We start from the raw sequence: 18,383 nt of genomic DNA, 5'->3' as shown, positions 1-18,383 counted from the left end.
AGGGCAAGCCAGGGATGGTGGCCCCTTCATTCAGAACGACTCCTCCACGCATGCGCAGGATGCTGGATGGCCGTCCCCTTGGTTCTCTCCAGGCTTCACTTCCTGACAAGGAATCTGTTTTCAAAACACTGTGTTAACATGTGCAGTTGGCCAGGTCCTCAGCCTGGAGCAGGGCCTCCGACCTACAAGTGGGCTCTAGACATGCTCTCTGGAGTTCAGCCTCTGCCACCTGGAGGGCTCTGCAGGAGGAAGGAATGCACCAGAGCTCTGGTGCTGAAGCCTCTGCCCCTGTGCTCACTGACGCTTATGAGACTTTCACAAACACATGCTTGGCTTTTGCTGTGTAACTTTTAGGACACTTGCTAGAAATTTTAACTGGGTGCTTTCTTAAAATGATTTTGAAACAGGACAGAAAGATTGGGACAACCAAAGGGCAAAACAGCCTAACATGCCATCGTCCCATTAAACACTTCTCCACACACTCTGAAGAGCTTTCTCCCCTGGCTGGAGCTAAGCCATACACTTAAAAAGTCATGGTTTGCATTTTTGAAATAAAGCCACTCAGACACGAATTCTACTTTACAAGTAATGAGAAAAGAACTGTCCTTTTGTGAAGTGTGTACCCACAGGTCATCAGGCAACTGGCTGAGCAGACAAGCGCACACACCCTTCACAAGGAAAAGCTCTCAGAAAGCTCCTACAGGGTACCACTCATTTTACCTGGGTCCACTCCACTCTGAGGAGGTCAGAAAGGTGTTACTCTATTAAGAGAGTAGCCAGCATTTTCTTAGAAGCTAACATTACCCTGTCCCAAGGGCAGAGCCTGGGACTTGAATTAGAGAGCTGGGGAGGTGGGGCTGTTAGCCAACCACATCTATCACAAGCAGTTGTGGAGTCCCTGAGGCTGAAACTCCTCCAGGCCAGACAGACATTAGGCACTAGCTCTGATGCCTACTTGCCCTGACAGGCAGGAAACTATCTGATATCCTGGGCCTTCAAGAAACAAGAGACCAGTAAAGCCAACTCCCCCACGAATGAGGATGTTACACAGGGAAACATCTGAGCGCTGCTTCTAGACAGTCTGATCCAGTGTGGCTGGCACTCTTGGGGCTGGGGAACTGGACTGGTTAATAAACTGGTTAGTTAGCTGGGTAAGCATGAGGACCTTGGCACATGCCTGTAGCCCCAGTGTAAGAGATGCAGACAGGAAGATCCCTGGAGTTCCTGCATTTCCACACAGTCTAACTGACTCTTCAATAAGAGGCACTCTCTCAAAAAAAATAAATAAATAAATAAATAAAAAGGTGGAGGGTTGGAGCAACCACCCAGCAGTTAAGAGCACTTACTGCTCCTCCAGAGGACCCAGATTCAGTCTCCAGCACTCACATGGTGGCTCACAAACATCCGTAACTCCAGTTCTAAAGGATCCATGCCTCTTCTGACCTCCACTTGCTCCTCAGACACACCCATTACAGACACACTCAGGCACGCACACACACACACACACACACACACACACACACACACACACACACACACACACGCACGCACGCACGCACGCACGCACACACACACACACACACTCACAACACTCACACACTTAATTAAAAGCAAACCGCCTTTCCAGTTTGCTTTTCCTGTTGCCATGATAAGCATCATGACCAAAGGTAAGTTGGAGAGGAAAGGGTTTATTTGGTGTATGCTTCCAGGTCAGTCTATCATTGAGGGATTCAAGGCAGTAACTGAAGCAGAAACCATGACCTTTTGAAAGCTGCTTACTAGCTTGTTCGGTTTGCTTTCTATATACAGCCCAGCCCATTTGCCTAGGTGTGGTGATTACTGCAGTTGGCTGGGGACCCCCCCCCCCCTTGCCCCTAGCAATCTTCAAGACAGTTCCTTACAGATAGGCCCACAGTCAATCAGGAGGAGGAAATTCTTTAATTGGCCTTTCTTTTCTTTCTTTTCTTTTCTTTTCTTTCTTTCCCTCCTTCCTTCCTCTTTCTTTCTTTCTCTCTTCTTCATTTTTGTGGGGTGGGGAGGGGTTCTAGTTTGTCAAGCTAACAATAAAAACCAACTAGTATACCATACTAAAAAACACTCCATTAGACCCTTTTCTTATCATAAGGACTACTCTGAGAAAAAGACTCCCAACAGTTGACAGTAAGAGCACAGACCCCATCCTGCCCATGATGAGTGTGTCCCCAAGTCTCCCCCTGGGCACTCTACTTACTCACCCACAGGGAGGACGCCCGTGGCTCAGGAACACGAATCACACAGAGGGCTTATGTCCTGCAATGTAGCAGTTACTGCACCTGGCTTGCTGTTCTTTCCCACCTTTAACCCCTCTCTCCTCAGCAGCAGCTGCCTTCCCACCTCAGTGCAGAGAATCTAAGCCTCCCAGAGAGGTAAGTGTGAAAGTCTCAAGAGAACAGGGATATGACAGACCAGGCCAGACAGGTTTGTGTCTGTCCCCGGCCCACCCTGTAAGGTCCCAGCTGGGTGCTCATCTGACATGTCACCATGTTACCAGGTCAGTGGTCAGCCAGGTAGAGGAAGCAGATGCCAAGATAGAAACCTTTCCCCAAACTCAAAAGTGTGTGACCCTGACTACATTACAGTCCATAATACAAAATTCTCCAAAGGGTACAAAAGCTCATATCACAGTCCCAGCCCCATTTTCCTTTTGGAAACACAGCTCAGTTTTCATTAACTGGGTCTTGGCTTCAGCTGGCTACTGACAGGACCTACTATTCCTACAATCAACCTGTCTGACCCAGTTTGAGTTTTCTTCATTTATTCCCATCAAAGAAAGAAATATAACCTCATTTCATATCCCAGTGTGATATTTTAATCTAGGAAGCTATCATTAGAACGCCTATTTCCTTTGGAACATGTTTTGTTTTATAAGCAGAAAGAGTTCACACGTTGTAAAACAGTAATTTCAGGAAACAAACAAAAACATCTCCTGACACCCAAAGCTCTATGATGTGGGCAGACTCAGGCCCTCCCTGTTCCCTCTCTGTGGCCACTGACAACGGCAGCAGCTGTTCTAGAGTCTAGATGCTGGGTGCTCAAGGGCTCTGCAGTCAGTCACAAGTGAGTGGTGATTCTAGGGCAAGGAGATATTGAGTCCTAGTTTCACACAGGACAAGAGCAGGAAGAAGGCAGCCTGAGGGTAACTGAATGTCAGAGCTGACAGAGCAGAGACACCTGTCGCACCTCTGCATAAGCACAGGAGAGAGCTTAGGCACCTGTCACACCTCTTGGATTAACGGAGTCCCACCTCTGCATAAGCACGGGCAGAGGGCAGGGTGAGGGTACCATCCCACCAGCCTCTGCTTCGCTAGCTGCCTTTACCAGAGTCCTGTGCTCTTTGTGAAACCACCTCTTCCTCTGTAGAGATCGCCTTGTAATAAGCACCAAGGTCAGAAAAAGAAAATGAGTACAGAACCCTGGCCCTTTCTGTGGACACCACTGCTTCCTGGGGGTGCACGCTGCTCCTGTGTCTGGCCCTCTTTCTCCATCTCTAATCTCCAGCTCTGTGGATGGTCCCACAGTCTTCCAGGAGAACAGGGCAAACATGTGGCGACCCCCTTCCTGTGCCAGCTCCCACTTCCCAGCATTCTGACAGTCCTTACAGGAGCCTATAGGTCCTTCTCACCAAGGCTCACACCTTGGTCTCCACTACATCTGAAGAGGTTACAAGGAATTCTGGGTAAGCACCATCACCCTGCAGTTTTGTAGACTGACTGTTCCTCTACCTCCTCCCCACAGCCATGGTGATGTACAAAGACATTAATTACATATCAAAGAGAGGAAAAGACAGTCAGAATTTTGTGGCTGTATAAGGCCAGATATATAATTATATATGAAACACCATGTCATGCAAGGACAAACAATTCTTTAAGATCCACCACCTGAACTCCCACCTAGTAATAAGTCACCCCTACTCACTGGAGCAGCTTTGGTGCAAACACCATCCATGGCTATAACCAGTTACTTTCTAAGGCTACTTCACGAGATGGAACCAAGACCTGAATTGTTAAAGGTGCCTCTTAAGAACCCAGGGCTAAATAGGTCATAGGCCTAGGGGAGAGCCAAATACTATTATTTTGCTTATGGACATACCATTAAAACAAATCCCATTAAACAGACCATCTCTCAACTGTCATTTAAAAAGTTCCTCTTTGCAGTAGATGGCAATTAACACAGAGAATAAGAGACTATATAGTGTGCTCAGCTCTAAATTAGACATACTCACCACACCCCAGACCCCACACCCCCACACCCCTCCCCCAAAGTTCAAAGCTTCTATCCTCGTGGAAGAGGGGGCAGAAACAAATGCAAGAGCCGGATGAGCATTTCCCAGACACGGCACGGCAACTGTACAAGTGAGTGCAGAGCTAGCACTCATATATATATACATATATACATATATATATGTATATATGTACAAATATCCATAATTACGTGGCAGCAAACTTTTTCCTTTGGTTTTTTGTTTGTAACTTTTGAGACTGGGTCCCACATAGCCCAGGCTGGTCTGGAACTCACTATGAAGCTGAGGCTATCCTTAACTCCTGGGATCACAGATGTGTGCCATCACACCCAGCAGGGAACAAATCAGGAAGAAGAGGGAGGCAAGGGTTTTTATCTCCCCACCACCACCAAAACTAATCTGGGACAAATCCCACCCCACCCCACCCCCAGGCCTCTATCTAGTTCAGTGGCCCTGTATCTGCATGGAGATTCTAGACCACTACCAGCAACAGTATCTACAGATGGTGTGTTAGACACCTCCCATGTGGTACCTGGAGCCTCCCCCCCCCCCTGCGCTAACCATTTGAGGCATCTTCCTTTCAAACACAGAAGGTGGAGACTGCACAGGCCAGGCCTGGTCCTTAATGTACTTCTGCTCTGCATGCTTCCTGACACTCCTCCAGTGGTCACTGTCGCACATCTGAGGTCCGTACAGTTGTCCTAGGGACTCTGCAGAGGCCCAAACCTGCCTGTCCAAGCCACATAGCCCGTCTCTGGACTACTAAAGGCACACAAACTGTGCATCTGTCCCCTAAGACAGGATTCCTGGGAGGCTGGACAGCTCATGCTCCTCCTCCAACCACACTCATCCCTGACAGAGGTTTGCCCCGTCTCTGACACTCACAGCTTAAATCACCCTTTTGCTGTTTATATCAGAATCCATACATGATAAAGGAACCAGCTAAATCCAATCTGGCCTGCTACTGGGGCTGACCACTAGTGTGTACAGCACGCCCTTCCCACCGATGACTGCATGCACTCAAAGGCAAGAATCCACTCAGGTGTGTCTGGCATGCCCAGCATGCCGTCCCCACCCCATGCCGGCCAGTCACCAGCCCCAGTCACGTCCTAGACCTCTTCATGAACTCCTCCCGCAGGTGACTGCCACCTCTAAGGAGTTCCAGCCTGCTCCGGTCTGCAGTGCTCAGGCTTCTGACACTTTTTCCTCCAGGCATTTCTCCTCAGAAATTTTCTGTCTATAACCCAGAGCTACTACTACAGGACAGAGAGAGCAATGGGCAGGAGTCAATCCTTCAAGATCCAAGTAATGCAGTCCCACTGGACCCTGGGAGAAGGAAGGCCATCAGCACTACAGAGACAGCGTCCAGCAGAGAATCCAGGAGGAGCCCACACAGGGCCCACTACACTGCAGTACAAGTGATAAGGATTCTGAGGAGAAATGAGTGGTGCCAGAGCTGAGACAAAATACACCAGATGAGCCCCAAGCCTCACAGTGTCGAAAAGCAAGAAAGATCTAAAAAAGAAAAGCCCTGGATGGTGGTGGCACTGCACACCTTTAATCCCAGCACTCAGCAAGCAGAGGCAGGTGGATCTCCATGAGTTTGAGGCTAGACTGGTCTAGAATGAGTTCCAGGATAGCCAAGGAACCTAACTTAGGTCCTTAGAAAAAGAGCAAGTGCTCTCAACCACCTGGCGTCTCAATTTATTTTACAGTAACCCCAGCTCTGAACCAACTAACACTTTCCTTTTCTTAGCGTGAGGATGCTAACCCTGTTTGACCTTCCCCATTCCAGCGTATTACTACCCTTGACCTAGGAGCCCACCGAAGGACACCTGTGGCCCACATCTGCTTTCAGACTTGCTCTTGCTGGTCTCCTGCCACTGCCTGATGTCAGTGCTGCAGTGCTCTGTCAACAGGGCAAGCCATGGCAGGGCAAGTCCCCCAGTCAGCTCCCTCGAGGAGGAGGCTAAGAGAGGAAGAGCGGTCAGACATCTGAGAAGAGCTGGTGTCTGTGAGCCTTCTCTACCCTGCCTTCTAGGAATTCTAGACACCTTCTGGTACAGCTTGTCCAGACATCCAGACATGACCAGCCTTTGGTCTGCACTGCTTCTCCACCTCAGACAACAGGCCTTCTGGGCAACAACAAGGTGTTCTGTACAGCCCCACTGGGAAGTCAGTGGCTTCCCCACCTCTGTGAGGTCGACCACTGCCTGGGAAGACAAGAACGCAGACTGAGCAACCCCAGTCTGGAAGTCCGACATGGGAAATTCTTCAAAGTCTAAAGTCAGCTCAACCAGTCTGGTTTACCTGTGCAAACATTTCAAAAGTGGTAGACTCCAAATGTGAAAATATTCTGATTCCAAGCATTTTGGGAGTAGTCAACCCATACACAGACCGATGAGAGACTCAGAGAAGTATCTTCCAGAATATTCCCAAAAGCAGAGAGAGAAAGAATAAGAGGAGGGGACTGAAGGGCAATTATGAGAGTGTCGTGCCCTCCTGGAGGACCCATGTGTGGTTCTCAGCACCCATGCAGCACTTACACTGCCTAGGACCCCAGCTCCAGGGACTACAGTGTGAGCGTGCATGCACACCACACACACACACACTCAGAGGGGGATGGGAAAGAATGGAGAACAGACTCACGGTGGCTTGCACAGGGAAGACTTCTGTGAGAGAACCCCAGAGATCTTGCAGAACTCCGAGAGCTGTCCCTGGGACACACATAACTCATAGGTTGTATTTTAAGAATATCCACAATGCTCATGCATTTCCACAACAGTCAACCTGATTTACGAGTGAATTTCCAGGAAAGAACCTCAGGCAGTTGATGTCACAGTCCATGAAGACACTGGAGGGAGGCGAGGAAAGTTAGTCACCAGCCTTCTTGTTGGGAGTTATCAGGTCGGGCGAAGCAGAAGCACCCTGCAAGCAGCTCATTTCCTATTGTGTGAAATTCAAACTCCCCACTGAAGACTGGGTTTCAGAACTCTGACACAGTCCTGCCTCTGTTCAACCTTTTCATCTGGCCGCCTCTCCCTTTATTTTAGTAAGCATCAACGAAGAGAACCTAGAAGTGACAATACCTTTCTCAATAAAAGAGCAATATTTATGACAGTCTTCAGCTTTGGTGGCTGGTGAGCAGCGAGTCTCCAGGCCATGCCTCAGGGCTCGCACAGTGTTCCCACTGGATTTCTATCCTCTGAAGAAGGATGTTCTCACAACTGACCTCTGGGTTGGCCAGTCAAAGGAAGAAGGCTTTTATTTTTTATTTACTGTTATGTGTCAGCATGTATGTATATCCATGTGCCTATCACATGCCTCCTGCCCAGAGGTCAGGATTAGAGTTACAGATGGTTACGAGCCGCTGCTAGGAATCAAAGCTGGGTCCTCTAGAAGAGCAGTGAGTACTCCTAACTGCTGAGCCATCGCTCCAGTCTCAACATGATGTATAAAAAGCAAAATATTTACAAATATAAAAACGTGAGAGTCAATAAAATAAAGGAATCTATAACAGGGGTCAACCCCAGAGGCCAGTCAGCAGTCCGAAGTGAGAGTCGGTCCCAAGTGTGAAAGGGACACTCTAACCCAGCACTCTTTGCTTCTGGAGAACAAGCCCAGTCCACAGAGCCAAGCAGCGGCAATAGGAGAAGGGTTTTTTAAAGAATCCTAGCTACCCCATGTGCCTCACTCAACATGTGGAAAGTAAGATCACACACCCTACATAGCTAGGATCAGTGAGCACAAAGATAAAGCACCCACCTTGTCACAGGAATCCAAGGTTGCCACACTCACGATGCAACCAGGCTGCACGATCACCTTGCCAAAGATTTTAACCTATAACATTCCTTAGACTGAGGCAGCATTTCTTCAGCAGCTGTAGGCAGGGAATGCAGCAGAGGCCTGTGTGAGAGAATGGCCCCCACTGGCATAAGGCCACACATACTTAGACTCCAACCATCCACAGGGCAGATGTGAGGGAGCTAGAGTGCACTAGGTGAGGGACAGAGGGGTGGGAGCACTGGGGATGATACATGATAGGTTTGATGGGTTTTCTGTGAGAGGCCACCAGTGAGAAAGAAGCCACAGAGCAGAAGCCTGGAGCCACGCATGGTGGTAACAATGCAGCAGCAGCTGCCCCCACTCGCTCGCCTAGTGTGACACCTTGGGTTCACACCTCCCTCGGTATCAATTCTATGTATAAGAAACTTGACAGGGAAGAGGGCTCCTCTCCTCAACTTTTTGCCTTGGGTGCCATGTTCAAAGAATACTGAACTTTCAGCCTACCTGCGTGGCCCAGAGTCAATGCCCAGGCCTGTGTGAAGCTGAGGTGCTCGGCAGCTGGCTTGGTCAACATGTAAGCACGGCCTGCTGGCCATTTCCTCTCTGAACGTGTAAAGGTCCAAGGGGTGATGTGGTCCTTCCCTACTGGTCCTTCCCTACCTGGTGCAGCAGTAGAGACTGTGTGGTGTGGTGGTTTGAATAGGAATGGCAAACATTCATGTGTTTGAATGGTTGGCCACGGGGAGTGGCATTATTAGGAGGTGTGGCTTTGATGGAGGAGGTGTGGCTTTGATGGAGGAGGGGTCTCGCTATGAGATAGGCTTGAGGTCTCAGAAGCTCCAGCCACATGGAATGGCGTTCTCTTCCTGTAGCCTCCTTCATGTACCAGCTACCTCCCCAGCTCAGCTACCTCCCCAGCACTATGTCACATGGTCTGCCTGCTGCCATGCTTCCCATCATGGTGATAACGGCCTGAACCTCTGAAACTAAGCCAGCCCCAATTAAATGCTTTCCTTTGTAAGAGTTGTCATGGCCATGGTGTCTCTTCCCAGGAACAGAACCCCTAAGACAGCTGGAAATCAGATATAAGCATAGAAGGACAGCAGTCACCCACCAGGCAAACTGACTGAAGATTTACTAATCTGAGAGCAGTGGACTGGAGATGGAGAGCCCTGTGCCTGGCAGAAGCTGCTGCCAGGAAAGAAGACGCAAAGAAGAGATAAGAGCTAGCTGGCCACTATGCACAGGGTGCCTACCAATGCCCAGGACTACATGACAGGGTCTCCATGGAATGCAGAGCCCTGTTAGTAACACTCTACATCGGGGAACAAGCCCAATCCAAGTACTACTGTCTTCAGAGGCCAGGAAGGAGGAAGGTTGGGGACTGAGAATTTCTGGGAGACACAGCAGTCTTGAGCATTCTTGGTGGTAAGATGTGGATCCATGAAGAGAAAGTCTCTAAGAAACCCATCCCATTTCCAATCAGCGGGGCCCTTACTATCCAGTCACAGTGCTTGTAACTGTTGCAAGACGTTTCCTATACATTCACATTAAGGCAGTGAGAGGCCAGTGATCGGAGGGGACAGAGGAGGAGCAGCAAAGGGGAAAGAGAGCCCCAGAGGACCACACGAGCAAGGCAGAGAAGGAGAGGCACAGAAGACCACACGAGAGGAGAGGGAGGGAGGGAGGGAGGGACGGAGATGCGGATGCCCAGATGGCTTCAGATGGATTTCTGGTGTTTTGGAGAGGTTAGAAATATTGGGATTAAGACTTTTTATCATTGTAAATTGGCATTATGTAATTGGGAGTTTTATATACATATATTTGGTTATCTATCCAAGTTTGAGAGTCATGCTTTACTGGGTATTTGCGTGTAGGGCGGGAGTGCGGTATTCCCACCATTTACAGAGTCTATGGAGGTGAGGAAACACAGCTGGGATGCTGTGAGAGCTAGCTGGGAAAGACTGGCTCAGCTGCGACAGTGAGAGTCGCCCTGAGCAGGACTTGGTGCAGAGGCCTGGTAGGGCAGTACCTTTTTATTAATAACCGCTACATGTAACCAACAGTTTCCCTGACTCTACCTCGATGCAGGGAAGGAGACAGAAGAGGTGGTCTCTCCCCAGACCGAGCATGAGGAGCGCCTGCTCCAAGGAGCTTCTGGGCTCAGCCCTGAGGAAAAAAAACAGCCTCCTGATTGATGACTGCTTAGATATGTTCTGTGCTTCAGGGTCACTGCAAGAGCCAGGTGTTGGTTTAGCAGATATGCTGAGCTTCCGTCTGGTACTACCTGGTCCAAAATCAGCAAACTCACAATTCTAGGGACTGCTGAATCCCACCTCCTAGGTTTCTACAGCATGCTTCCTTGGTATCTTCTTAGAGTTCAATTTTCACACTCATTTGTGTGTGTGTGTGTGTGTGTGTATACCATGCTGCATGTGTAGGGGTCAAAGCACAACCTGCGGCAGTTCTCTCTTTCCGCCACCGCCATGGGTGTTCCGGGCTCAGAAGCTGGTGCCCAGGTGTGTAGCAGAGGCTTTCCCATTGGGCCAGCTCACTGATGTTCACTTCTTTTTCCATTTGTAACTTTTTTTTTGTTTTGGTTTGGTTTTTGTTTGTGCATGTGTTCCGTACTACCTTACAAACTAAATTAATTTTAAATATTATATGCTTAAGATTTATCTTTTTTTTTTTTTTCAATCTGATCCATTTTACTCAGGAAAAAAAACATAGGCAAACTCTTGCTACAAAGACTTGTTAGGGAAAGAAATCCATGCAGAGTTGATTTAGAGGCTGCCAGCCTGTCTGAGTCACTAGGAGGAGGAGTAAACATCTGTGGACCTCCTCACTACACAAATGGGAAGACTCAACACAGGGGAGGGGATTAAAGCTAAATTGTGGTAACTGCCACAGTTATTCAGAATTAGAGGCAGCCCCATGGAGGCATGCCCTCCCCTTTTGTGAGAGTATTACCTCTCCTCCATGATCCAGGTGAGAGACAAGGACCCTCACGCTGCCCACCTGCCCACCCTGCCCCACACACCCCACCGACAAAGGCCACTAGGACCATTTTTCATCTGGTGCCTAAAGTAGAAAAGCTTGTGAAAGTGCAACATGACGCTCGACTTCACCTGTAACTCTAACTTCGCCTGGCCCCTAAGTCTGTCTATCACGGCCTGTGGTCCCTCTGCTAACCTCCTCTACATGACGCTCGACTTCACCTGTAACTCTAACTTCGCCTGGCCCCTAAGTCTGTCTATCACAGCCTGTGGTCCCTCTGCTAACCTCCTCTAACATTCGAGGAAGCAGGGTCCCTTAGGCACTGTGAGGTGTAGCACATGGTGTTTAAAGGGCTCTCTCAACTCACAAACCAGGGCTAACACCCCAGCTGAGGCCATCTCCACAGTGTAAGGTGTGTGCCCAGGACAACGGGTAGCCCATCCCCCAGCACCACACTACAGATCACTCCCTAAAGCCTCTAGTCAGAGTCTGTGTCCGCCCACTGCTGCCAGGATGCTTGGCTGGCCCTCAGACCATTCTGACTCATGCTCCACAGGCAATTTAAACCCCTTCCCTCCAGGAAGGAGGAAAGGCCCTGTGCTCTTCACAATACAGTGTTCTGTTCAGCCACAAGGACAGACTTCTAATGTCCTATGAAAATCCTCCGCTCCCTAAGGCGACACTGTCACCACTGGCCCTCAGGACTGAACAAACAAACTACAAAAGAACCCTGGACAGGCTTTTTAAAATTATTACATTTTGTATCACCAATGACCAGGAAAGATTTGGTACATAAGCAAAATTACCTTAAATGTGATCCCAGCTACTCGGAAGGCTGAAGCAGAAGAAAGGTAACTTCAAGGCCAGCCTAGGCAACTTAGTGACACTATCTCAAAACATAAATAGAAGCTAGAGAGATGATTCAGTGGTTGCGAGCACTAGCTGTTCTTCTGGAGAACTGCGTTGGGCTCCCAGTGTCCACACAGCAGCCCTCCACCATCAGGAACTCCAATTACGAGAAATCCACACGCTCTTCTGGCCTCCACTGACATCAGGCATGCATTTGGTCCATAGACATGCATGCAGGGAAACATCCATATACTTAAAATATCTTTAAGACCTGATAATAAAACAAACAAAAAAATGGGGGGCGGGGAGAGAGAGAAAGTTAAATGGTAGAGTGCATGCCTAGTTTTCTCAGGTCTAATGATCTCAAGTATCATTGGAATTTTTTGAATCATTTTACAATGAAATAGTGATGGCTAATCTGTTGTCAACTTGATGCACCAGGGAAGAGGAAACTTCAATTAAACAACTGTCTCCATGAGATTTCGCCTGTGGGTGTGTCTGGGGGACATCTTCTTGGTTAACTAATGTAGCAGGGCAGGTACTGTGCATGCCATGCCTAGGTAAGGGGGCCTGGATGACATAAAAGTAGCTGGAGATGAACCTGGAAGTCAAACAAGAAGCCACATCCCTCCATGGCTTGTTCCCCAGGCTTCTGGCATGGCTTTCCTGAAGACACACTGTGGCCTCTAAGATAAAAGCCATGGCTCCTCACCAGGTTGCTTTGGTAACTGTGTTTCTCACAGCAACAGAAAGTAAGCTATAACCAAGAGTAGTTCTTAAAAGCTGAAACTATAAATGACTAACACCAATTCTCCTGCACCATACTTAGAATGGTCCTGTTGGCAGCAGAGAGGCCAGGCCTCAAGACATCCGGGTGATGTCAGCCTTGCTGGAACAGCTCAGTAGCTCCAAGAATACCCATGTACACCATGGGCCAGAGCAGAATCAAAACGCCTGCTTGGGTCTTGTCAGCAAGCCGACCCCGCAGGTCTGGCACTCAGCCTGGTGATGTGCTTGGAATGAAGGGTCAGGCTGTACCAGCTGGAACCCAATTCACCAGGGTACTTCAAGCCAGGTACAAAGCAGATCTCCTGGGCATTTCCATGAAATAACCTAATAAAAATCAGACACTAGGCTTCCAAGTCTAGCAACCTAGAGGGCATACTTTCATGTCAGGATTCTGCTTTAAAATAAATAAATTTAATTTAGTTAAAACATAAAACGTTTAAGGAGCCCCATCAGTGGGCCTCTGCACCCGGAGGGCTGGGAGCTGCTGTTGGGGCACTGCAGACTCCAGAGCCATCTCTGCAAGCACCTACAACTACATCCATCTCTGACACATTTCCACACTGCTGTGGCTAACAGACAGGAGACCCTCAACAAGAGGAATCCCTGCACCTAAGAGCCAGCTGTGACCCTGGCTAACTCTGGAGAAGGGCCAGGCCCTCACCCACCCACCCTTCTAGGCCACAGCTCCCTCTTCTGGAATGAGAGTAGCTCTGTGTGCTTCTCAGCACATCCCTCTTTCTACAAATGGTCCGCTCTGAACAGCCATCATTCAAAGGCCCACCACAGACTGCCATGAAGCCAAACTGAGGCTGCAGGAGGTACCTGGCATCTCCCTCAAGAAGCCACCATAGTTTCCAGAGGACAAGCTACACACAGGAGGATACTCCATGGTGGATTGGTTTTGCCACAGGCAGTGCGCACCTACAAGAAGTTTTACTGTATCTCTTTCTCTGAGCAGTTACAAGGGGATGCTAGGCCAGGGCTGGTCCTAGGGACAGTGGAGAGTTCTGCCCATAGGGTCAGGTCTGCACGTGATGCTTACTCTACTGGCCCTCCTATGACCTAATGGAGACTGCTGGGGCATGCTGGAGAAAGGCCAGCTATGTGCCTTGAACCCTTCTCTGTCCCCAAGGGATCATGTTCATACTTCCATGGTCTCCAGGAGTTACAGAAATGGGCCTCACTGTAGGAGAGACCACAAAAATGGAAACACAAGAGGAAAAGGGGCCCTGTTGGTCTCTCACCGTCCTTATAGGGCACTAAACAAGGGGCAAGGACAGGCAGGCCTTTGACACAGTCCAGTAGTAGTGCCGCAGCTACAGGGCCTCTCTAGAGCCTTTAAAGGTTATCCATGCCCATTTCTTCTTAAGTCAGCTCACACCCTGGCCTGGATGCCCTGGCAGCCAGCCTGGCGTGGAGCAGAAACCCAGGTCTACAGCCCTGTGACCTTAGTCTTCTCAGGGCTTCTTGGACAGCACTGGAGTTGAGGGTGGTTAGGGCAAACCTACCTGCGAGGTCAACAACGTCCTGCCGGTCCTCAACAATTAAGGGATATTAACGAAAGGGGCTGAGGCTGGCTAACCACTAGATTCAGCATTCCAAATTAGCTCAGACCACTTAGCAAACAAACATCAAGTTTCTGGGCCCAGTTCCTGACCAGTTTGCCTTAAACAGCAGCCAGTTAGAGCCAGAACCTCTGTTTAATAGCAGCTTGCACCCATTCTACCAGGGTTTTAAATTCCCCAGGTCTCAGAAATGCCCCACAGGAGCAGGTACCATAAAAACCATAGGTATAAATTAAAAAACACATGCCCACCTGTTACATATTCTAATTCTTTATTTTCATAGGATTAAGGTTGCCAAATTTAAATAAAAGGTTTTTTTTAACTTATACATTTCAACCCTTCTCTTTCCTGACATGGAACAAAGGGAAATGATTAAGCAATATTTCTCAAAGAATTTGGGTAAAGATGTCATTCATGGTGGCCAATTATAGTGGAACCACAGACAGACAGACAGACAGACAGACAGACAGACTGACACACACACACACACACACACACACACAAATACACAGTGCCACTAACATCTGCAGTAAACATTTATTTTAGTGTAACTTTGAATGGAAAACTTGGTCCAAACCATTCTTATTTTGGAAACTATGGGTCAGCAAAGCTATAGCAAATAGAAGCGTGGGAGTGAAGACATAATTCTTAGAGCTCAGCCCTGAACCACACTGGCCAGAGGAAGTACCAAGGGAGTATCACACTCTGTCCACCACACCCTCCTCAGGTCTGCCTCTGGTGTCAGGCCACAAAGAGGAAAGGACTCACTAAGGCTTCCTGGGTAGGGCCCAAGTGCACACGGCCCTATCTCCTGCTACAGGGGAAGGGAAGGAGCGGTCACTCTGAGATACAGCCCGTGCCCTCCGCCTTCTTAGGGCTCAGAATTAGGGGAGCATCTAGTAAGGAACATAGAGGATACACAGTGGCTCCTTCAGTAGCCACTGGAGACAGCTCCCTCTACCTAGGCCAGAGTCCAGTTCTTTGAGGACCAAAACCACACACTGGGTAGCAATTTATTTACAACTGAAAACTTCCATCCTGGAGAGGGGCTCATAACACTCCAGGAAGTAAGCTAGAACTTAAAAGGTTCACACAGCCCATCCCCAAGGCTGAATAAGAACTAGCCATTTGCCAGGGAAAGGAGACTCCCTAGCCTACCCCAGAGCTACGTGGAAACTGTGTCAAGAGAACTACAGAGATGCAGCAGCCTCTCCATCTCAAGTGCCCCTATAAGTAACTTTTTACCCGGGCTCTCGTAAGTAGCCCCAGCGAGCACCCTGCTTCACCCTGTTAGACTTGGGAGGAGTCATCTGTCTGGTCTGTGGTCAGTACAGTATCTGGTGCGAACAGGCGGTAATGTCTCCTCAAGAAGAGCCACACAGTAAGCTGGGGGTGGGGGACAGGTAGACCTCCTGGAAGACAATCCTATATGCTGCAGTCAGTGTGATACTGACCACCAGACACAGTATGTCCTTACAGCCTGTCTCTTCTACACATCTGAGACAAACAGGAACCGAGAGTGAGCTCCAAGACAACTGGGAGAGACTCTGGCTCCAAAAACAGAGGAGGATGAGTAGGCCTTGAAGCTACTAATGAGAAACAAAATGGCCTCTGTCACCAAGAAGCAGGCTCTGCGGGTTCCCTCGCCTGCCCCACTTCTGTCCAGGCTAGGCTGCACCATTCCCTCAGCAGCTGCACCACATCCTACTTCTACTCACAGGCTGTTTGTGGCAAACATGGTCACTGGCCTCTTTAGAGGGACCTGAAAACAGAGGTGTGGACACCAGGCCTTGTGCAACTCCTGCCCCGCATCTGAGCCATGGCCACTGAGCCACCTCAGCCAAGACAGCGGGGCAGGCTGGGCTGGGCAGGAGACCTTTTTAAAAAAATGTTTGTTGTTTTGTTTTGGTTTTTTTTGAGACATTTCTCTGTGTAGCCATGTCTCTCCTGGTCACTCTGTAGACCAGGCTGGCCTTGAACTCAGTGCTCTGCCTAGCTCTGCCTCCTGAGTGCTGGGATTACAGGTATGCACCACCACTATCTTTTTCAACACTTGCTTGCTATTAGGTAATTTTCACTTTACTTTAGGTGTATGAGTGTATGTAAGCGCACTACAGGTATGAAAGTAAACATACATTCATGGTGCCCACAGGGACCCAAAAAGGGAACAGGGGCATTTGGAACTGAAGTTACAGGTGATTGTGAGCCACACTGTAGGTGCTGGGAACTGAACCCAGGTCCCTCTGCAAGAGAAACAAATGTTCTTAACTGCTGAGCCAGTTTGAGACAAGGTCTCACTATGCAGCCATGCCTGGCCTGGAACTCACTCTGTAGACTGGTCTCTAACTCACAGAGATCCATCTGCCTCTACCTTCCAAGTTCTAGGATTAAAGCATGGGAAGTGTTCTTTAAACCATTTCTACTGGGTTTCAGGATAGGTTACACCAAGAAGGTGATATCTCAGCAAAGACCTAAAGAAGCTGGGAGCAAGCCGTGCAGGCCTCTGACGGGAAGGAAGGAGGCTGAGACCCAGCGTGGGCCAACCACCTGAGACCGGAAGAGGACCACCGAGTTGAAGGTGGAATATAGAATGCTCTATGGGGTTAGAGGACAGGTCAGAAATGTCAGGCGGTTGAGAAGAAAGAAGGACATCATAGTTTAGGGCCATCAAGACGGCTCAGTGGGTAATGGTGCTTGCCACCAAACCTGAACCCCATATGCTTGAGGGAGAGCTGATCCCCACAAGTCCTCATCTGACCTCTACTTGTATGCTATGGCAGGTGTACACACACACTCACACACATGTACACAGCAAGAACATACCCAATGTGATGGTTTGTATATGCCCGTCCCAGGAAGTGGCACAATTAGAAGGTGTGGCCTTGTTAGAGGAAGTGTGTCACAGTGGGGATGGGCTTGGAGATCTTCCTCCTAAATACCTGAGCATGCCCAGTCTGTTCCTGGCTTCCTTCGGATGAAGATGTAGAACCCTCAGCTCCTCCTGCACTATGCCTGCCTGGATGCTGCCATGCTTCTGCCTTGATGACAATGGACTGAACCTCTGAGCCTGTAAGTCAGCCCCAGTTAAATGGTGTCCTTTATAAGACTTGCATTAGTCATGGTGTGTGTTCACAGCAGTAAAACCCTAACTAAGACACCCACTCATGCACAAAAATGTTTAAAAAAAGCAAATAATAACTTGGCAAAGGAGTCAGACAAAGTACACATTCAGGGTCAAATCCCAGCAACTGGTTGTAAAATAAAGTTTTAGTGCACAGAGCCACACCCAGCTGTTCGCACACACCTTCTGGGGTGCTTTTGTGTTCACACACCTTCTGGGGTACTTTTGTGTTCACACATACTTTCTGGGGTGCTTTTGTGTTCATACACCTTCTGGGGTGCTTATGTGTTCATACACCTTCTGGGGTGCTTTTTTGTTCACACACCTTCTGGGGTACTTTTGTGTTCACACACCTGGGGTACTTTTGTGTTCACACATACCTTCTGAGGTGCTTTTGTGTTCACACACCTTCTGGGGTACTTTTGTGTTCACACACCTTCTGGGGTACTTTTGTGTTCACACATACCTTCTGAGGTGCTTTTCTGTTCATACACCTTCTGGGGTGCTTATGTGTCCAGACACCTACCTTCTGGGGTGCTTATGTGCCACAGTAGAAGAACCGTGACAACCCTAGTGGTCTACAAAGCCTGAAAGACTATCTGGCCCTTTACAGAAAAAGTGAAGCACCCCACTGTTAATGCGCAGACCCTCTAGCTGTGCGTGTGCATGTGAACTCAGACGCCATGCCCCAGAGCTTAGAGAGGGAATGTGGCTATGCCAACACCTCACTTGCCTACTGATGTGGATTCTGAACTTCTTCTGGCCTCCATCAGGGACAGTGAGAAAGAACACTACTGGTGTTTTAAGTCACATTTGCTGTGGAGGCCACCCTAGGAAATGGATGCAGGGAACCAGAAAGGAAGTGGCTTTGAAGCAACCCATTTGCTCCTTGGCACATGTAGAAACTCAAGAAATCCCACCTCATAGAGCGAGTCCGGCCACACAACCTGGACCAAGTTTCTCTCCAAAGAAGGCTGGTGCTATGTAGCAAGCCGTG

At 48.9% G+C, this 18,383-nt stretch overlaps 1 protein-coding gene across 10 annotated transcripts in view; it reads right to left on the bottom strand.

Moving 5' to 3' along the window:
• The window catches only part of Inpp4a (inositol polyphosphate-4-phosphatase type I A), a 114,492-nt gene that overhangs the window by 78,999 nt on the left and 17,110 nt on the right, over nucleotides 1–18,383 (bottom strand). For 2 of the 10 annotated variants that reach the window (XM_052193010.1, XM_052193014.1), the window contains exon 2: nucleotides 11,869–12,182. The exons of the other annotated variants lie outside the window; for them this stretch is intronic. The gene's annotated coding sequence lies outside the window, so the exon portion shown is untranslated. The remainder of the gene's footprint in view (nucleotides 1–11,868; nucleotides 12,183–18,383) is intronic. 10 annotated transcript variants of the gene reach the window in all.

The sequence above is a fragment of the Apodemus sylvaticus genome, chromosome 9 (assembly GCF_947179515.1).
Source record: "Apodemus sylvaticus chromosome 9, mApoSyl1.1, whole genome shotgun sequence".
Classification (NCBI taxonomy): Eukaryota; Metazoa; Chordata; class Mammalia; order Rodentia; family Muridae; genus Apodemus; species Apodemus sylvaticus.
This window is presented reverse-complemented; position numbering and strand designations above follow the sequence as displayed.